A 22741-nucleotide genomic window follows, 5' to 3' on the forward strand; every position below is an offset into this window, starting at 1 on the left:
CTCTCGCCGCCCGCTGACACCGTGCTGCCGGGTCGCTCCTTCCCTCAAAAGCGCTCTCGGGATCTCCATCATTAAAGCAAGCTTTATTAGGGCTACGGGGAGAAAAATAAAAAAGGAAAAATCCAGCACGTGATAGAGCCTGAAATCAAGGTGGTGGTGGTGGTGGGGGGAGAGTTTCCTACAGTCAAGGAGAGAAACGTTTGTAGTTTCGCTGAGGATTTTAGCATCTGGTCCCGCGTCCCCCTCCCCCCCGCCCGATACGCCACCTCTGCTTCAAAATTCAGAATATAGCGCGCTCCTTCCCCTCCGCCCCTTCTCCGCGGAGCTGACTGCGGTTCCGAGGCGATTGCACAACGCTTGGAAACTCTGCCGTGGAAGTGGGGATTCGGGAGAGGAGCTGGTGCCTTGCTGCTCTGTAGGATCTGGGTGCGCCTGCATCAAATCCTTAGCGTGGAAGGGGCAAAATCTGGAGTCTGTAAAGCAAACGGGTGAATGGGAGTTTTAGAAAGCTGCTTCACTTCAGTTTGCTGGTGGCGGGGGCGGGGGGAAGGAAGGAGCTGTCTGACTTTTAAAATCACTGCAATTCTTACTTAAAGACGAGCATAAAAACATGTAGATCCGCAGTCATTCTAGGGCGATGATTTGGCATCACTGAGCGTGCAAAAAAACTTGACATAATCTCCACTTTTTAAAACGGCAAAGCCTGTCAAAGTCCCACTCTGACAAAAGCCACTCGGCGAAGGCAACGCGACTGATGGCACTTCCGTTAGGGCACACATAAACCGGGGGGTCATCAAAAATATACTGAGACAGGCAGGAGGCACTTGAAAAAGAGAGGGCTCAACAGTTTGAAAACTCAAGAGCAGGCGTAGCGAATTGTTTGTTATCGAGGAAGAGAAAGTGAAAGGCTTTTCCAGATATTTATGAAGTTCACAACTGAAACTGTGACCTCTTTCACTCGAAATGTTGTGCGCGTGGTAAAGTGGTAAGCAACAGAAACTATTTTAAAAAATAATCCTCAAGGATACCATCATTTTCTTCATTATCCGTTACATTAAGAAACGTTTACAGTAATCCAGAACGGGTTTAACTGAATTTCGTCTTACATAGCTGGTATACAGGCTGAAAACTCTTCCAAGATTAAAAGCCGTATTTAGTTAAAACACTGGTGGCGAAATCTATTGTTGCATCTTCATTACATTTTATGAGATAAAAGGAATTCTCTGATTTTGTGAGGTGTATGAGCAATACTAAAATTTGAGTCCCCATTACTACTGGGAAAATAACTGGATGCCTGTCGGTGTAAGGATTTATTGTATTTGTCAGTCTATTTAAAGCTGAAGGAAAAAAGGAAATCGGTCCCTTTCACTGTCAGGGAAGTATCTGTATCGTTTTCTGTTTTGCAATGCAAACCAAAAAAACACCAGTGGGGAACGTCCCAAACCTTAGCCTGAAGTGACTGGAGTCTTCCACTGGATTTAGTGGACAAGGGTTCAAGCCTTTAGCCATGGTTACGCTTATCTTGTGCTCTACTCCGAACCTCACTTTCTAAGACTTTCTGAAGATCAAGGCAGGTAACTATTTCCTCCTCCTTTCCACTAAGAAAAAAATATTATGGCCATTCACGCAATTGTGAACCTCTTAAACTGAAAATAGGCATCTTTTGACAACAGCTGGGTAGCTGCTGCATCTTTGGTTTTTCTTCAGGAAAAGCCCGAGTTTTGGACTGAACATTTAACCCCACCCCTTTATTAATCGTGAACTCTGGTGCTAGATATTTAATGCCCTTCTAATGTATGGCAGCAAGAACTATTTTTAAGTCGCTGCGTTTCTATATTTGTCATCCATAATTGCCCCTCATTTGATTAAAAATCATCCCCTTTATTTCTCATTAATCGTTTTTTTTAAACAAATTACTGTACTTGAAAGAATTTCATCCATGCCTTCCCCACTTTTTGGAGACATATTCATCACACTTGGAACTACTTCAATAGACATTTGTATAAAATCCTAATAGTAAATAACTAAGAAGTGAAGAGAGACTGTTTTAAGTTTCAGTGCCAGCATTCTGAGACAATTATTAATGCTCTTGCTTATTTACAGATATGTTTCCTCTTCTTAAGCATATCACTTAAAGCCACAGAATGTTCAGTGTTCTCTTGAGCACAGAATCAGTTCCGCATTTCAGAGCTGAATTAACCTTAGGCTACCCCTTTCTTGCACTGCTCTGCTTTTATTTCTGAATGTTTAAGATCAGGAACGTTGATTCATAAAGCTGAGTTTATAGATAAAGAAAGTAAAACGTGAACATTCCTTGTATCACTTATCTCCCAAACTAGTAACTGTTGCTCAGCCATATAGATAGTCTGAAAATTTACCAGCAGAGATACCCCATTTTACCTATTTGTTATGATGGTGAGAGTGTAATTTTTTAAAATTATAAACAAAAATCCAGAGAGCGAGCAAAATTTTGGACGATGGACTGTGTTTGTCCCTGTGCTTGCTCTTTTTCCCTGGAATTCATATATTGCAAGGGAATGGGAGGATAGAAATATTTTGCGCTATGCTCTGTTATACTTTTGTTTGGGATTGAGAAAGCAAGGTGAAATGTGCTTTCGTGGTAGTTTTATAAACTGTCTGACTTACAGTTTTCTTTTGCCCTAACCCAGGTTTTAAGCAGTTTGGGAAGTTCCGTTTGAAGATATTGAATAGGCTGCTACAGAACAGGGTGAAATTGTCAACTGTTCTTGTTTTAAAGGTCCGGGAAATACTGCTTACTTAGTCATCGACCCCTGCATGCTACAGCTGTCAGTGTCTCCAGGTTTTGTAGTTGCTCTGTCATTATCTTCAGAACATTCCTTTCAACCTGCGTAGGCCCAGAAGTGGGTCAGTAAACTAGCCTGCGAGTCGAGGGGTGATGAACACAAATCTTTAGAGGTTAACGTTTTGCAGTGAATAATGGCATCTGCATCCTTGCCTTTGTAACTCAGCTCTGCGTATGTCAAGGATGTAGGAGTAAAAAGAAAATACTAAATTTGAGGATAGGTTACAAATAAAATTGCTTATTTTAAAGTGCACTAATGGTCAGAATTATCTGTGTGCTAATGAGGTGCGGATGAAAACCATGCTGAGTGTATAAAAAACATATTCTTGGAGTGCTTTGTTGCTTTGTGGTACGAGTTGTTCTATATGGAATATTTTGGATTTTTCTAATGCCTCCCCTTCTCATTACTTGCCTGTGACTTTTGAGGCCATTTTATTTCTGTTTTTTATAGAGTAGGTTTTGATTCTCAGACGATGCAGAACACATCAAATGCAAAATTACAACTGCGATTGTCTAAGTTGGCTTACTTAGGTCCAAGTTTTCTTAAAACTTCAGTCGGGAGAAAAGCATATTAATGCCTATACAGAAAGTGTAATCTAGGTTTACTGAGAAATACGAAAAGAAAGTGAATCTGGTAGCCTTAAGGAAGCCTAAAATGCTATGGCGAAAAAAATATCTGTACTATGCTGAAAAGACCAGGGGGAGGCTGAGTACTGTTGAAGGAGTTCTTCTAAGCACTACAGCTATTCAAACATTTAATTGCGATAGATAAATATATGTTATAAGTAAATTTGATTCCAGTTAAAGTCTAATGTAATTAAACACATGCCCCTAGGCATAAGAAGCCTTTTTTTTTTTTTTTTTTTTTAAAGTTTGACATGGAAAAATGTTTTTATATGGCGCAGATTTCCAAGGAAAGGCTAGCAGGTAATAACAACTATTCATATTTTTTACTGTATTTACAATAGTATCATATAGAAACACTGCTGTTAAACCTACAAAAACATTTCAGGAATCCAGTGTTTCAATAGCTGTTCTGCTGGGTTTTGTTCATTGACAAATCACACGAAAAGAAAACAATGCTCTTTTTTCCAGTGTTTTAACATCTTTTATAACCTAGCTATTCTCAACATGCAAGCAGTAAAAAGTTACATCTCCAGGGAATTTATTTTAAACACATCTAAATATCATAAATCATATATGCTTGTTTGAAATGGTCTCCAAAAAACAGGTCATTTTGATAGATGATTATAAATACTGCGAAATCATGGGTTTTGAGGACTTCTGATTGGTTTCTGAAACACATCAGTAAGAAAAATGAGCTGCACACTTGTAGTCAAAAAGAACTGTGTAACTGATTCATCAATATGTCTGTGCTTTTCAGCATGGTTGTAAATGGAAGCAAGAAAAAATACATAATAAAGCATAGCTTTTCTGGAAAGAGTTAATTTGTTTGGTATCCAGTATCAAAGCATCACTTACCATTAAAAAAACCCACCACCAACAAAAACCTCTGTAGATTTCATAAATGAAACAAGTTCAAAATCCGATGAATAATAATCATAGTTTTAGGAGAAAACTTTTAAGGCTGTGGCTTAGCAAATGTTGGGCTACCTGGTGGGCTACTTGCTGGATTGTTTAATAGATGAAAATTTGCAATACATTCACTTTTGCTCTCAGGAAATATAACCAGGAACTTTTCTAGGACTGTAAAATTTTTAAACACTATTTTACTGATACATTCTCAGAATTCTTTGCCCATAGCCAAAGAGTAATTTTGTGTGGACAGAAATAAGTGTGGCCTCTAATTATGTATTTCTCTCCGTTTATATATACCATTCAGTAGGATTTACACTTCCCCCTCCCCCGCCCCAACCTGCCCTTTTAGAAACATTGGGGTCCCAATCCAGACCTTCACTGGAGCACAAATGTTTTTGTGAGAAGGTCTATTGACCCTAGTGGAACTACTGAAGTGCTCAAGGTTTTTTAAGCCGTTGGAGCTTAATTCTGTTACTCTGTTTTAAATCTTTGGCACAGAAATGTAATTGCATGTTATTCTCTTATTATTTGGTATTAAGCGCTACCAAGGATCCCAGTCTTCAAAGCAAAGTCTCTGAGGGGTCTGGATGAGTAAGAAGTGTGGTACTAGAACCAAATGCAGAAGGAGATATGGACGCATGGGAATTAAAGATCCAAACATTCTGGCAATATCTGGAGAAAATTTCACTAAAACTTTTCAAAAAATCACGGTTGTAGTCACCTTTCAGGATTTTTAAACTGCTGCTGCGTGACAGGGAAAAAAAAATGCTTTATAATTCTTGCAGATATTTATTGATAAAATATTAGGATTGCCTGATTGTTTGAGCTTTGCCAATTCAGCGTTATATATGTAAATTGAATTTTAATTTCATTGGTTTTAACATCCTAGGATAAAATTTGTCCTGACATATCTAGCATAACTTCTCTAGTATTTTGCACAGTAAGTGATCAGTTTCCAGATTTTTATTGTCACATGCTAATTATTTAGTAAGTGTTTTTTAATTGAGCCTGTTAATCTGCATATAGTTTGCTGTTTGGAAATACTCATTCTTTAGTGATGTGATGACTCGATATGCTGTATCTTTGAAGTCCTTAAGAGTAGAATTGAGCTCTGTGTCTTGAAATTCAAGGAAAGGTGGCAACATCATTTTTGCTGCTGTCTGCTAATAATCTGATATCGCCCACTGGATTATTGCTTTCAGCAAATACAATGTTACACGGCAATATGAATGGTCGCTGTAGCACGTTTCTTTCAGTAGCAAAAAGTATTCTACCAAGCAGTTTTGCTAGTCTCCGGAAAGGAAACAAAATAAATCTGGTTTCATCTGCTAGAATGAGCAAAGTTTAAATCCATCATTAAAATGTAGTTTTGGTGGGGTTGGGTTCAATCTTTATTTTTGCTGTGTTATCCTGTGTCCTTGTTCTAATACACTTTAGAATGCAACTTGAAAGGACGCGAAAGGAAAGTCATATTTTTTTGCATAAATACTTGCATATGTCGCTAATAAGATTTCTAACTAAAATAGTGTGGTGTTAGAAAAGTTTGATAAACAGTGCTTGAGGCTACTTCATTACATCAGTGCACAGCTGGGCGCTGAACCCAGCCTTATGATCTGTCTCGAGCCTGTGCCCTATCCTTTTATGTCTGTTTCCCTAGTCTATACAATGACAATACCAGTGCTTTCCTTCCATTTGTAAAGTACCGTAAGCTTTTATTTAATGAAAAGCTTTGTGTGCGTGTGTGTGCGCGCGCGCGCGCTTTTTTTAGTAGGCTTTAAAGACTTACAGATCTACATCACCACTTCTCAAGTATTGCTGGTGGCAGGGTAGGAGCGAGATGGTGTGCAGTCACCCTGCAGAAAAAGCCTTCCTCCCACTACTCAACAGGGCGGTCGCATCACCTTCACCAGCGTGAGCTTGTGTGGCTGCATAGGTGTGCACAGCAAGAAGTCATTTGACTTCTGGGGTGAGTGTCTGGGGTCTTTGATGACCGCAGAGCTGCTTTTCCATTGTATTTTGAATTGTTTGAATTCAAAAATAGCCTGATGTAATTGTGTTGGATGCATACAGTCTAGTCTTGTATGTATTTTAAGTATTTGAATCACTAAAAAAAAGTTACTAAAATAAACGGTTTATAAACATACATGCTAAGGGAACTTTCACCGAAGATAGTCATGACAAAACTCCCACTGATTTTTGGTAGTACCAGATTTTAAGATGTGCGTTCTTACTATGAATGTAGCTTAGCTTGGGAGAAGGAGATAGACCAGTCAGCCGTGCTAGTGCTTATGCTTTTTGTGATGCGCTGTCTCGCATGCTTCCAACGGCAAACACAGCAAAGGAATGCTTGTTTAGAAAAAACACTGCTGCCATCGGTCTTAGTTTTCTAGAGTTTGTTGTCCTTGTTATTTATTAATATATATATTCCAAAATCTGTGTCCTTTGATAAGTTTACCTAAACCATATCCATTTAAAATAATATTTTAATAGACAAAAATTTAAATCACACTGATGTTATTCAGTCTCTGCTAATTTTATATATATATCTGTAATATCACTAGTGCAGAGTTGCTTCACTGTATCCTAGCATTCACTGAGTGATGCAAAGCGGAAAAAAAAATCATTAATATAATGGGATATAGTAGTAGACAGTTCACTGTCATACATGAAAGGTTGCTTCTGAAGTCTTCTATGATACATTATAAATAGACAACTTAGGCTGTCAAAATTCTACTTGTTAACATCAATGATATTAAAGTTGCAATATTCATTGTAGATTAGGGAGGATGTCCTACATTTTGAGATCTTGGACCTACAGAAGACAGCAACATACCTCCTATTCAGAACGTGAGTTTATTTTCCATGTGGAATTGTGAATTTTACAGATAGTTTTGGGGGTAGGTTACTTGACTGGAAGTTGTGCATATTACTAAATAGGCATGCGACTATACATCAAAAGAAAAATCAGAAATCACATTTGGAAATCGGCTACTGAATATTTTATTGCTTAATGACGAATGTAATCATTCAATACTATGCAGTCTGAAATCACTGGAGCTTCTTGCTCAACACAAAGAAAAAAAGCCATCTGAACTTTATATTGAAAATTACCTGTGCTGAATAAACCTTGCAGTAGTGGGAAAAGGGGCCCTTAAAATACATAAACAGAAGAAAACATACATGAAAACTTAATGGTCATTTGAAAGAGAAGTTATTTTGTACTTGAACCTATGTTTCTTTTTATCTTTCTTTTCAACAAATGAAACAAAATAATTGACCAAACAGCAGAAGAAACAAGTCTCAAAGGAATGAATCAAATCTTTCATTTATGATGGAAGAGCATAGTTTTACTAAACCAATAAAATCCAGTGGATTATGAAACCCTAACTGGAAGCCAAGTAATCTTTTTTCTGTCTGTCTTTTTTTTTTTTTATGAAGCTGCTTCTTGAACTAGAGAAAAATTGGTTGATTGAACATTATTTTATAGCAAATAGGATATGAAAAACTAAAACTGAAACAGATTACTGCAGGCTTTTAACAGTCCTTCTTCCTTCTGCATTCTCTCAGATCTGTAATAGCTATTTTTTATTTTTAGCAAGTGAGCCTGAACAAATCCTGCCTTATATAAACTGCGTTAGATGCACTTCAGTACCCTCTGCCACCACTGAGAGTTTTAATTCTTAGACTGTGATCCTACGATGATGCCAGTATGCATTTAATTTTGTATGTTGGGAGATGAAAGAAATCTTGGGTGTGCTGAAGTCAAAACTAACTACTGAGTGGAGCCAGGACTTCACAGCAGAAGTAGTTGTATTACTTTGATACAAACACACCTGAAGTTAAGCGTGTGTTTACACATTTTGGTGAATTGGGGGCATTAGTCGCTTACATTTACCAAGCGGAAAAAACTGTTTCCCACTTTGGTCCTTCTAAAAATAGATACTAAAAAATCTGTTGGACATATGTGGACTAACAATATAGCTCTGAAGAGAGTTGAATGAACCGTGGGGTTTTCTACCTGCCAAATAAAAAATGGCATATTCCAGAAGAATGCAATGTACCCTGAGTGTGCACGGGGGCTTCCTTGGAAGGGGGTGTTTTTGCAGGGTGAGTGGGGCTCCTCAGGCACATGGATCTCAGTAGCTTTTCAAGCCTTTCATTTGCTTCCAGCTGGTGCAGAATACCAGAACGCTGTAGGCCCCATCCTCGTAGGATATGTGGACAAGCAAAACCTACTTGTTAAAATGTGCTTATTACTGTAAAAAGAATGGTAGGAACAGTGACTAGATGTCTCCTAAATTCATGAAAATATCAGTTGGTTTAGTGAAGGAAAAAGAACTGAAGTCAGATGTGTTGATAAAGTTATTTTGCAAGGCTTTGGTACACGGAGCTGGTAAAAACAGTGTGAATGGAAGCCCGGGCGGCTACGGCGACGTCGATCACTCGAAGACGCGTTGTAAAGCTTTGTGCTTAGAATGCCAGACAGTATTTTCTGCCAGAAGAAACCAGCAGTCTAATGCGGGCTAAGGCGTGTTCACTCCTTTCAAATTGATATTTTCTGAACTAGACTTTAAAGGCTAGTAAAAGTTCATGAGTCATACTCGCCTTACATAGGGCTCAGGGAGAACTGAGAACGTTGCAAGTCCTTTGCACTTTGGAATTACTGATTTGATTGACTCAGAAGTGACATAGTAGTATTAAGCTCTTTTTTTTCTTTTTTTTTTTCCTTTCTATATTTTTGTTTTGGTAGTACCACAATGACCTCAAGCCACAGCTGTGTGTTAAGTCTTTGCGCTCCTGAGGACATTAGAACAATACACACTAATGGTCTCCCTCCCGGCTCCCTCTCCCTCCCTCCCTCTCTTTCTTTTTTTACACAAGTCCATTTCTGAAGGAGTGCATGCCTATATATCCTTTCAATTTCCATTTATCCTTGCAGAATGAGCACTTTCTTTATTGCAAAACAAAAAATACCACCCTTTACCTTAATCAGATTTCCATTAGATGTTAACCTACAATAACTTAAGAACCGTAGCGATCTGCTAAATAGAACAGTACTGTTAGGTAATGTCAGTCTGTTAGGCAATGCAAGATGAAACAGTTCTGGATCAGTGGAGCAGAGTCAGATAAAAATAGGAGGCTTCATTAGCAGTTGTTCATAAGGCGTCTTGAATCCACAGCATTATCTTTTCTTGTATTATTACTACTTTAATTTACATGATTTTCTAATAGATTATATTATTGGGCCAATAAAAAGAGTGACTGTTCTGTCTGTATTATTTGTTTTTATGAAACAATATATTATTATTAAAAGTAGTAAATAGAACAACTTAAATTATAAAGTTTTTTAAAATTATGTGAATACATACAGGAGAAAAAGCTGGAGACAAGGGCGCAAATATTTTGGATTGGTTTACATTATGAAGAAATATGCTGCCAAACTTTCATGTAGCTTTGGTTTAGCTTTGCATTTTAATTTTTTTTCTCCACTCATTTCGACCCCTTTGCTTTTTACACTTCGATACATTGCTACAACTTTACGAGGCAAACATCTTTATTGCTTTAATATGAGAGTATGTACAGAAATCTAACAGTATTCAAACCCTATAAAGCTATCTTTATTTCACTGGTTCCAAATTGAAATTTAGACATGCAGAGAAGGCGCCAATCGAGTTTGCAGTCTGCTGGCGTGAGAAATATCAGAGATTTAATGTTTTTGTATTTGCAAACATATCAGGAGAGGTTTGCCAGACATGACACCCAAACAAACACTTTTTTTGGATAGAGATTGTGCATTTCAAGTACAGTGGCTAAATGCATCCAGCCGTTTTGAAGTATGTTTGGTGAAATATAACTTACAGAATGACCCAGTCCTTTAAAGTTCTTGGGAAAGCCGTTTCCTTCCCTCCTGCAAAAGTCACTCACTGCTTTGCCAGTCTGTGTACTGATGCTCTAACCCTGTTGAAGCTTAGGTTACTGTGTATAATTCTCTTGGAATTAACAGTATAATGTTGAAAAAGTTAAGCACAGGCATGTTGGTTGCTACTCTGTCATTGATTCCTTCAGCTTGATGGTGTGCGGCTAAGAAATGTTTGTAGTTCCACAACATATGGGTAGATACCATAAAAATATTATTTATGGAGGCTCTGGCTTGCTTTGTGTTTTTCAAGCATGTTTTCACAACTAATTGATACTCTTAATTCACACACACACACACAAACTAAAAGCTGCATCCATGTTAACCTTGAAACATATGGTTGACTTCATTATGTAGATAAGTGGAAAGCTTGATGCTACCCATATACTGGAGTCTGGCTACATGTTATTGCTGGCCTATTAATTAAAAGGACCTTGTTAATGTATCAGCAGACTCTTATTACAAAAGGCGGAGGTGAAATCCACACAGAGCTAGAAATGCAAGAAGTACTGCTCTTATCTGAGGTGTTCATATGAACCTACATAGAGTCTTACTAGTTCAGAAGTTATTTGGCGAGGGGTACGTGTTCCCTAAATACCTCTGGAAGAGTATTTCTGCAAGTTTGGGAACTGAATTAAGTCCAGGGAACGTGTGTAGCATGTTGCACAACAAGCACAAAAAGAAGGTCTCACTAATCAGCCTTTGCACCTTCCTGGCCATGTCATTTAACGTCTCCTATATCTCTGCTCTCCATAAAGCCTAAGAGCTAGCTTTATGCTGTTAAGGTCAGTTTCTTTATAAAAGCAGACAGCATTTCCATTCCTTCCAGGGCAAGAATGCACAGACGTAGGAAAAAAATGCTCACAAAAGAGACCTGGGGGTAAGCACAAAGCATCTTTTTACAGGGGCAAAACAACTTTGTCCTTGGTTTCCCCAGTACAGGGCCATGGGCTGCTGCTTGTTCTGAATAGGGTGAGAACTATGGTTTAGAAGATCTTATTTTGCCACCAGAGTTTGCAAGTTGCTTTTATCAATCTTCTCTCTCTCTGACATGTTTTCAGACTGCTTTGCAAATGACTTTTACACCACTTAGCAGAAATCGAATCCTGTTTTCCTGCCCTGGCCCTCTCTTGGCTCCTATTTTAACCCTGCCAAAACCAAAGCTGATGAAATGATCCTACCTTTCAATCATACCCTTTTGAAATTCCCTTCCTAGAATCCTTCTTCTGGTTCCAGCTTATCCTCTCAGAGTTAAACTGTTATTTCCCTGCAAGGCGTTGCCCAACTGCTGCTCAGCCGGTGTTTCGGATCCTGTTTCTTATCTACCTCAATGTTTTCTCTGGGCTGTCTTAAGTGTGTTCTTCCTTTCTCCATTCACACTCTTCTCTGTCTTCTGTATGGCTCACGTACATGCAAGAAACATCCAGAAGCAATATTCTGTCATTATCCCATCGGCCCCAAACCATTAATTGTTTTGCTGTGAACTTACTTTTGATAACTGCAGGTCAGTCATGGTTCTTCCATGAATTTATGGTGTGTAAGAAAAGTGTGCAAGGCTGGGAGTAAACAAAAAAAAGGAGAAAAAAAAAGACTTTTTGTGTGCTGTCTCTTCTCTTCTTGAGGTTTTAACTTCATGAGGGTGTGCACCACAGAGCAGATTGTGTAAACAGCTATAGTGGAAATCAGGCATGACCCAGACATGACAATGCTGATGGTTAATATTTAATACTAGTGATGTACCCAGCATCGAGCAGAGCCTTGTGTAAAAAGGTAGTATTTGAAACTAAGCCAAATGGGTGAAAAAAAATGAATCTAACTTTCTTAAAATGCACTCTTTTAATTCCAAGATTTTAGGTAATAATTACTTGTGCCAGAAGGAATGTGCTTCAAAGAAAGTAAAGTCTCATTTTGAAGGGGCCTGTAAACTCTTTAAATAGCATTGGCAATTTGTCCTTTCAATCTAGTTTTCTGTACAAAGAATTTTGAAAGCGGTAAAATATTTTTTTGTGGTTCTATTTCATTGATATAATGGACATGAATACACATTTGTTGTGTGTGTGAGTGTGTGCGTGCATGTGTGTATCAAACCTAAAATAACAGCAGATAGGAACCTGGGATAGTCCACTTGATTTGACTGGACCAGCACTTGGTTATACTGTGCTGTTTTATTTCTAAATGTGTTTTAAAAACAGTTTGGGGAGAGTGAGGGAGCTGCAGGCAGGGAGAGGAAAGAAAATGTACAGGAGTCTTGCTGATACCTTTTGAATGCTTGGGCTTGGCAATTTTGCAGTTATTTTCAATATCTAGAGTTTTTCAACGTAATATCAGCAAATAGAGTGCATGGTAAAATTACAGAAGATATTAAATTTGAACTCTGGAGACATAAATTCACATGAGGATCAGATCACAAGATTGGCTGCTTTCCGGCTAGTCTCCAGTGGGCTTTTTTCCATATCACAAAAATCACCATACAGTTTGGCACAACCTTCAGGCTCAATGAAGAGGATTCTGTTCCAGGACTGAAATAGCCAAAAGCACTAGATGCCAGAATTGAGGTGCATTTGCAGTGTAGGACGGAGACAGTTTTACAGCTTTTGTCTCAACTCTTCTTTCGCGTTGCTAGGAATAAATCTCTTTGGGTTTTGGTAAGAGTTCTATCAACTTTATAGAGGAAGGAGGGAGGAATGAGACGCTAACCTTAGTATTTGTGACTTTATAACTAACAAAAACCTAGAAGTGTGTTGTGTCAGTAGCTCACATTTCTGCAGCACACGTTAGAATCTAATAGACAGTGTTTGAGAAGATTTAAAAAAATTGGTAAACAGATACTTTTCTGGTCAAAATGAGAAAAAATTTAAACAAGAAAGTTGCAGACTTCTGAAAGTGATGGAGTCCTGCTCCCTTCCCCCACCTCCCATCAGCAAGCTGATGTTTGCAGCAACTTCAAAAACAGAAGACTTCTCTGTAATCCTAAATGTACATAAGGAACAGATTAAAGTCCTGATTTGCGAAAAAATTTGAGCATATGCTTAAGAACCATTGACTTCAATGGGAGTTAAACATGTCCTCACACACGCTTCTTGAACTGGAGACTAATAAGGATATTAAAAAGGATCAAGAGGCTGCCCCCCTTCAGGAAATGCTGCAAAACTGTCATAGCTGAAAGCTTTTTTTGTCATAATCATACTGACTTTCATCACTACCCTCCTCACCTCACTTCCAACCTTCACAAAGAGGAGAAAACAACCCTTCTCTCCCTCTCTTCCCCTCTATTCTCCTCTCTTCTCCGATGCCACTCTATGCCAGACTAAGCTTTCTCTGGCTCCAAAAAGGAGAGGAACTACAGACTCTGCAGTGTCCATTAGGGATGCCATTATTTCCAGGGTAATGAATGTGGAAGATGGTCAGATGGTACAGTGGATGGTGGCTGAACAATCCCCCTGAGGGAATTAATTACAACATAACTAATTACACTGCTGTCTAGCTATGCAGACCTAGGAATGATTGGAAGGACATAAAATACAGTACAGGTTAAGAAAAAAAAAAAAAAGAAGGAAAGGAAACGTTGCTAAAAAGTCACACATAATTTACCTAGAGGAATCCTATTTACAGGGAAAAAGGTACCCCCCGCCCCCAAACAGCAATCTATATTTATATTCTTTTATTAGACGAGTGACAGATGGAGTGAAGTAGTGATGACTAAAAGGCTTGAGTGTGGGTTGATTTCTTTCAATTCAGTATGACAAAACGGGTTATGTATATGGTTCGTGAGTGTGGTACTAATTTATTAAATGCTCATTTGGACTTTAAAAAATAGCTTGCCTTCATTAGCAGTCTCAGGAAACAGACTCCATGGTGTAATAAATCTCACTTGCAGGAATTTTGGCCTGATACTCATCTTAAAATGCTCCCAACTTTCTTTTTCTGAACCTTGTCTCATTCTTTACTACAGTCCTAAGTAATTTATCCTTTCTCTTCATCCTCCAGCATTGGAAGGCAATTCTCATGCATCCTTATACACAGGATTAGTTAGTTTGGGGATGAGTCTTTGTTCTTATCTTCAAGTCATTCAGTCCAAACTTTTTGTTTTATTTTCTTAATGAAAACTCTTTCTACAAATGAAGGTCAGAGGGAACTTTGGCATAATGGCTGTTTAGCTTAGTATCACTTATAGAAAATAATTTATGTAAGAATCATAAAGCAGTAGGAACCTTAAACCTGAATACAGTTTGGAAAAGAAAATCTGATGAGGAGAATGCTCATTAGGTATAGGAAAAGCTGAAAATGGACTGTATGTTTCTTTCCGTCCCCCAAATTTTATTAAATTAGCTCATGTAAATTAGTAAAGATGTTTCCTGCCAACTCTGTTTATATGCTTCTTGAAGCAGCTTTCTTTCATTCAAGTCAGAAAAAAACACAGATTTCCATCAGTGGTTTTGTGTTTTCACTAGTTGCCGTTTCCTTTGCTGCTGTGTGCGTTGTAAAACTAAAATGAAATATCCAGTTGTTCTTTACTTTTTGTCCAGCTGAGTCTACTTATTCATGAACCTGCTTGATAGTGTTGAATGTTTCAGTATTCACTGTGATAAGCCTGCAGAATTTCTGTGTTCTTAAGCAGAGACTTTCTTAAAATGTTTGAATTCACACATTTCTGCAGAAGGGGTTTTCCCATAGTGGGAAGAGGACTGGGAACAGACCTTTACTCTCCCAGGGTCAGTATCAGGTAATGCTGTGCATTTCCTATGTCGTGTTTTAGTTGCAGAGGTGTGGCACTACCACGTAGTTACATTTGCCTGTCTCAATAGTTGCCCTCTAACATTTAAATACACAGTCTTATGGCTACTTAGCACAGCTTTCAACCATCTTAGGACGTATCAGGGTCCAGACACAATGATGTATCCTCTTGCAGAGCATTGCAGCTCCTGTATCAGGCTCCGCACCACTGTAGGATGGGCATAATTGTCCTGAACAGCAGGAATTATGTAGCCTTAAAACTTCCCTTAGCATGATGTGGCACAGCACACATTGACTTATGTTCTACTTCCACATCATGACGTGATCTACTTTTTGTTTTCTTATATAATTTACTTGGTAATTTTCTGACTGTTTCTGCTACTGTGTTTTGTTTTATGCTGATTTTCAGTCTGTTCTGTCTTCAAATCTGTGAGTTAATCTGTGACCACTTTTTGATAGCCAGGAAAGATGGATTCATATTTTTTTAAATGTATCAAACCAAAAAATCTTGTTCCAAAAGATATTGTTTTGAAAGATATATTTTTACAAAGACTTTATACAAACTTTATGTCTGCTACTAATAAAAAAGAAAATATTGCAAATAGTCCCTAACTGGGCATTTTGCTAAGTTAGTGTTTTATTCATCTTATTATACTAAGGAATTTAAAAGCTAGAAAAGCTGGCATTAAACTGAAAGGGCAATGGAAAGTTGGTAGCCTAAACATTTGTTTTGATTCATATAGAAGGAAAGAATTTGGACCAGATGCTTGAAAGAGCTCAGAACCCAGCAGCCCCCATTGTTCTTCATTTAGGTGCCTAAATGGTAACAGTCGGGTGTGCAGCTTTCTTGAAAGCTGATCCTTTTGTGTTGTGGCAGATTTTAGGCTTTAGCCTATCTCTTCCTGGCTGTAGAACTTTAACTGTAAACATTTTATTCCAGAATTGGCCCTCATCTATATCCTTCAAGCATTTGCTTATAGTTAAGAGATCTATTGTTAATATTGCAGGGCTGCAACCCCTTCAGCATGTCCTGAGTTTTAAAAAGATGTGTCCCTCACGTTGCTTTCATACTGGGGACCTACTTCTCTGCATCTACTGCTTTGGTAATACATTTTCAAGGACTTCAACCAGCGTGTGGACTCTTTTAAAAATGCAGTACAGTCACATGCTTTTGTTTGCTTTAGGTTGGCAATCCTGCAAAATATAACGTATTTTAAAGAAACCAGGGCTGTGCACTTTCTTCTGTAAAGTAAGCTCCCAGTCCTAGAAAATTTCTTGAGTGAGGCTAGTGTATAGGATGCTTGCAAATCATTATGCTTATACATTAAGGTTTATAATATACAGATTATCATAATATATGTAATCGCAAGATTGGGTTAAATCAAGATCAAACAAGGCATCTAGTGTGCCTTCTTATAGTTAAAAAAGATAGTAAAATTTAGCTCTTGATTTTACATAAATTCTGTATACACACACACTTTCACACACAAATACAAACACAGTAAAAATAACATTTCAACTTTTATTGTGCTGTGGGCTGTATAAGGTGTTGTATTTGATTCAAAAGTGCCTTTGGACTTCATTCTTGGATTACAAGTTTTTAAAATTTAGATATAATTACTAAAAGGAGGGGACTATTAGTGGGCTTAGAAGACTAATTTTTAATAAATATGCCACCATGCTACCCTGCACATCAAAAGTAGAGAAGATGGGTGGGTTTGAAATAAGACACCGGAAAAAAATCAAGGAGAAAAAAGTTGAGTTTCCAACTCTGCCGTAGACTTCTTGTATGAATTTGTCTACTAGAACATTGCACAGAAGCACCCAAGCAATCTCCAGGGCTGGAACTTAGCACATACAGGTCAGCATCATGATTTTGCCAGGCAAACTGCCCCTGCTGAGAAGCAAGTACGTTATTTTGGGCAAATCACCCTGACTACACTCCCTACAGAAGTCCTTGTGTAGACCCACTAGTTTCATTTCCTTCAGAGTAATTTCAATAATCTTTACACAGTGCTATAGTTATTCCATACTTCAGATCTTCAGTCTGTAAAATGGGCAAAACTGGCTTACAGTTCCTTATGTATAAACAGAGCTAAACTATTCAGGATGTCAAGCTAGACTGGGGAGTAGGTGGAATCAAAATGCAATGATAATTCCAGTTCCTAAATGCTGGGTGAATTACCGATCAACGTATTTTTGAGCAGGTATGTGGCTCCAAAGAATAAATAACACTTTTTATTTTATAATCTTAAATAGAGGCATTTTTATCATTTTGATGATTTTTTGAGCCAATTATTGGCAGATGTGCTTTAGCCAACCATATGTATAGAGGTGATGTACAGATATATTTCTCTGCCTCAACAAATATTCCAGCTTCTTTCCAAATGGTGTGTTTGTTTGGCTGATGCACGACCTCAGCCAGACATTTTTCTGAAATTGAATCCAGATCAAATGGAATGCCCTGCTGACTGGCTGGATCTCAGTGCTTGCCTTGATCAATGTTCCTTACCCTTATAGAAAACGGGCAGTTGTCAGGTTATCTGGGATTTTCAACACAGGTTCCTATATCTTATCCATAAATCTATTTTACCTTCTTTGACAGATGCAAATATCACATCCAGTTAGCATTTGAAGACTATAGCAACATAAATTTGGTACTATCTTGCTCTAGAATGTTTTATTTATTTATTTTTCACATTGAGACCATGCAGTTCTCTGAGTAAACCTTCATGCATTGCAAACCTACCAGATGTTGAAAACCCTGTGCCTTTTCCTCCTGTTGGACTGAGTTTGATCAGCTATATTGTACAATTTATATTGGGTCCTACTAAAGTTTCATATCAATTTTCATGTTTTATTGCTCCGATGTAAAATTCTCCTCTGCCTCGTTCCATAGCACTAGGAGCTATTGCCATGTTGTGAATTCTCTCTCCAGAGCTAAGAACTTCTCTTCTATCCTGAGATTTAATTGGAAGAGATTGGACACCCAGTTTTTCCTTGTCTGTCACTGACTGACTTATTGCCAGGAGATATTCAACAGTCTGGCTCCTTTTGCTGTCTTTTCAAGTCTAAATGTAGGCCATCAATATACCTGGATATTTTTCAGTACAGTGGTTATTACATTTCTGTACAGAGCTCTTGGAAATTGTGTGAAGGGTGCTATATAAATGTACAGATTAGAGTGGAGTGGATTAAATAGGACTGGATTTCTGGAATGCACATCACCCCTTACTATGAGTTCTCATAGTGTGGTTAGAGCCAGCCTGTACTGCATGAAAATTTTTTTGTGATGTCCATTTAACCAATAAATCTGTCATCACTGACTGGTCTCCATTTCCTCTGAAATAAACAAATCACTATTAGGTTCTTTGAAGCAGCAGACTGCCAGGAAACACAAAAGTCACTTTTGCTTCATCCACAGAGATAAAGTAGTTAGTAAGTGGAAATGAGCTGCAACTGAAGGAGCCTCAGTGTTCTCACACCTGCTAGAAAGTACAGTAGATTTCCACACAGCAGGAATTCAAAGAAACCTCAGATCACTGTGTTCAGTGAAAGTGAGCTTGCCTAGCCAAGAAATGAATTGCAGGCCCTTAGAAACTATTTAAAGAAAGCCAGTTTCACAGGGATGGAGGAAATTTGAAAGAGTCCAGGAAGATCTTCTAGGTCCATGACATCCATTGAGTCAGCTGTTGTTTGCCTGGTGCCATATTTCTGACCTCCACACTTCTCTGGCTCCCTTTTTGAACTAGATGGTCCTCTGCTTGCTGCACTTGGTGTTTCATCCATAGCTGCGATTTATTTCATTCCAATCTCTGTTTCCCAACAATCTGTGGCTTAAGTCTTATCTTTTACCTCTTTTCAATGCGAGAGTCTTGAAAAGCTGGTAGAGTCCTTAATTCACTCTGGTTGTTCTCTACTGAACTACTTCCACTGCTGAAAAATGTTATGAAAATTAAACTTCTGACAGGCGAGTGTAGTGGTTGTGAAGGGAAAAAAAAAATCTTGGTTTTAGGTTCTGTAACTCATTTTTAGGTTAACTAGTATAGTTTACTTCTTCATAAAAGTGAAGGAAAATGTTCCTGTTAAAAATTTGCAGTTATTTTCAGCAAAGTAGCTTTAAGCTTTCTTCCTAATAAAAACTGACTTTTGACTTGTGCAAATGTCTGTGAATATGAAAACTACAAGAAACTGCTAATGGAAGCTGAACTCATGAGAGGAACAATCAATAATAGAAGATGACTTTTTTTAGGAAAAACTAATGCATCTTCATTAGGGGTGGACCCCTGGCCCAGCAAAGCTAATGAGATTTTTTAAATGAGACAGCTTTACGACATAGTTTATAAATAGTGTTGAAAAACCTTTCATATTTCTTTATCCATTCCATTTTTTATGCTTGTTTCTAAATCATTTGATGCTTGTTAAGAGTTTTAACATCAGTATTTCCAATGACATCTTTCCTTTGTTGGAAAACAGTGTTAGTACAGTTTCAGTAAAAGTTCTATCTTGGATTTGGATCCCCAGCCAGTAATTTTTTTTTTTTTTTTTCCTTTAGTCCTATAAATAAAATATTTAATTTTGTTCTTATCCAAATCCTTTTAAGTGACTTATTTTCAGACTCATGCTGATATTCCACTCTATTTTTTATTGCTAGAAAATTTAATACTTCACATTTTGAACTCACGATAAGGTAGAAACTATTCTTGTAATTACTGTGAACATAAACACAGGCTTCAGTTGTATCCTGTCCAAACTCTTATTCTAACCCCTGTATTCAGATTGTCCTCTGATGCATTGTGTGTATACTGGGTTTTGTAAGTTAATATGGACTTTTAAAAAAATTTACATGTTTTTACCAGTAGTGACTTAAGGGGACATTCCTGTATCTCTCCCTTTCCTGCCATGGACTGGGTGTTTGCATGCTCCCAGCACAGTGCCAAAGTGTCTCTACCTTCCTTAGTGGGAAGATACTGGAGGGTTGAAGGGAACTGGAGAGAAAGACAGAGCTGTGCAGATCCAGGGGGGTGTGCTTCGCCACAGCCTGTCCTGAGCCAGGAGCTTACCCCATCGCACGACCTCATGTGAGGGTGGGATGGGGCTGCCCTTCTTCCTTTCTTTCTTATTCTCTGGACTCTGGATTGCACTAGTGACGGGGAGATGTAAAAACAGACCCCTGGTAAAATGGTATAAAACTAAACCAAAAGCAGTATGGCACTTGCTGTGGTGCCAGATGCCAGATCTAATTTGGAAAACTTCTGGAAATAACTTGGGGCTCCAGTGGATGATATATATTTCCTGGCTCACGTTTAATCCCACGTAAGTGGTGTTTCTGTCAATAACAGAACAAAAGTAAGGAAAAGAAAGGCATGTATCTGTCTGCCATACGTATGACAGTTCAATTCCTACAAAGTACACTACTTGTTTATAAAACTGGGATTAGTTTCCAAACTGCATTTGCCAAAATATTCTGAAATGAATCCATATACACTCTGAAAAAGTGCTTAGAGATGATTTTTCAGGTCTGATTTTGGTAGCTTCAAGTCCTGAAAGACACGTTTGTTGAAACTACACAACTGTTTAGGTCCTGATGTATCACAGACATAATCTGTGGTCAGTAGGAATAAATAATGAAATAGTGGGAAGAATTGGAGAGAACAGGAGAGATTATAAAAATTGAATTTCCTGAAAATGCTATATTCCAAATCTAGCTGGTGGGAATGTAGGAAATATGAAGTAGAAGATACAGTCTGGTCATGCCTTATCTTTTTTTTTTTTCACCTCCAGTTGTCATCTTTTTGTTTGTTTGTTTGTTTCCCAGAGACTTATGGCCCATCATTAACAATAATGGCTGATGGTTGTTCACATGAAGAAACATCTGCACACCTGTATCTTTGTATCAGTCAGGTAGCATGTAGAGTTCTGCATAGATGGGAATCCTGTTTTTGCCACTTTCAAGGTTATCTATAAAAGAAATAGAGGCAAAAAACCCATAAGATTAAATAAGCCCATGTATACCTTAAAGGATGTGTGAATAAAATTGCATAAGGGTTCTTGGATTATGTCCTTAGATAATTTATTTACGTAACTGCTAAAGCACCTTGTTATAGGAAGAAGGAAAATTTGAGGGCTACTAAACACTTAGCTCTACATTACATGAACTTCAAGGAATTTTAGTTATATGACAACTGTAAAGAATGTTTTTACATTTTACTGAGCAAATAAGGGATCACTTTCGCTGTTGATTTATTTAATATCTCTGAAATTGTAAAGAATGCAGTGAAGAAACAGATCTTTTCCAGATCAAAAATAGTAGAATGAGGTAGTGCTAAAATGGGATCTTCAAGCCATTTTAAATAAACCTGGAACTCAAAACTTTGAAACTTCTGTCTTTGGTTTGATAGCTAGTTTTGCAACAGTTAAATGCTTGGGAGTTTCCTGTTTAGTTTGTCTTCCAACAAAAAATTGACCTGAAAAAAAGTATCATGCAGACTGTATAAATCCAATCAGAAAGATACTTCTTTTCAAAGAATGAATGCAGTCACATAGACCTAGGTTTGGAATGATTGGGCAAGCTCCAGGTAAGCATCAAAAAATTTCAGGGGTTGTTCAGAGCAAAAGCTACAGCCAGTTTTTCAAGGCTGGTTCACTATTTTTATTTATGCTGGTCGAGTACTTTTAGTGTACAATGAATTGAAATAATAAACAGCTTTTAAGCTACTTTACAAGAACCAAAAGATGTAATGTTCATGAATTCGGTATATTAATATGGCAGAAAAGAATTAACTTCTTCCTGTGTGTACTACACAGCTTTTGTTTGTGTTGTGTGTCTGTACATAACATTAAATCAGAGTTAAGAGGGCTTTGTATCTGCTCCTGTAAGTCATGAATTCTGGAGCCACACTTTTCTTTTGGGAGTGGAGATTCAGTCTTGGGGGGAAAAAAGACCTGCCTCTGCATTTGTGAGCCTGTCACACTCCGAAGTTTTATAATTGTTTCAGTGGAACACAGCTGTCTTAGAAAAGTCGTATCTTGGAGAGAAAAAGCTGCCAGGTTGCTCAAGCTATTTCTATGGGGGGCTTTAAACAGCTAGAGAGAGATCTTGAGGTGGACTCTTTACTTCACGGGGGAGCCAGCGCACAGAGCAGGAAAGGAAAGTGGTATGTCATGTGAATCTTCATGCTAAGCAGACTACTAGTGTGTTTATGTGTCAACTCAAACTTTTTTCCAGGATGCGTGACTTAATACCTGCATATGTATTACATCAGTTACCAAATTCTGCTCATTGGTGCCTGCTTTGTTTCAGGTAGGACGGGGCATAATCTTCATCATCTGGAGCGAGAGTTAAGCACAGTGAGAATCAATCCAAGCAAATACACAGAGGCTAGGCAGTGACAAGGGCATCTGCCTGCACGTCTTAACATCAGGAGGAGGGGGGGTGAGGCGGAAGGCATTCAGAGAGAAGGAAGCATTTCAGACAAGTACTTCGGTCCTGTCTAGAGTCAGCTGTGCTTTGTCCAAGTGATGATTTGTACTGGATATAACGCTGCCATCTCCTACATTTTTCTTAATATTGATTTAGAGTAAATGAGGAGCTGAACATGATTTTTGGCATCTCAACATTATTGCCTTACTGGTTCTTAAGTACTTTTGTAGAAATATTGAATGCTTTGAGAAAGAAATGGTATAGATATTCCAGGACATTGTATTCATAATGATTCACAAGGTTC

The 22741-nt window shown here is 38.0% G+C and overlaps 1 protein-coding gene across 1 annotated transcript in view; it reads left to right on the forward strand.

The window, feature by feature from the left end:
• The window catches only part of MEOX2 (mesenchyme homeobox 2), a 54265-nt gene that overhangs the window by 871 nt on the left and 30653 nt on the right, over window positions 1-22741 (forward strand). The gene's annotated exons all lie outside the window — the stretch shown is intronic.

Source organism: Gymnogyps californianus, chromosome 2 (assembly GCF_018139145.2).
Source record: "Gymnogyps californianus isolate 813 chromosome 2, ASM1813914v2, whole genome shotgun sequence".
NCBI classification, from domain to species: domain Eukaryota; kingdom Metazoa; phylum Chordata; class Aves; order Accipitriformes; family Cathartidae; genus Gymnogyps; species Gymnogyps californianus.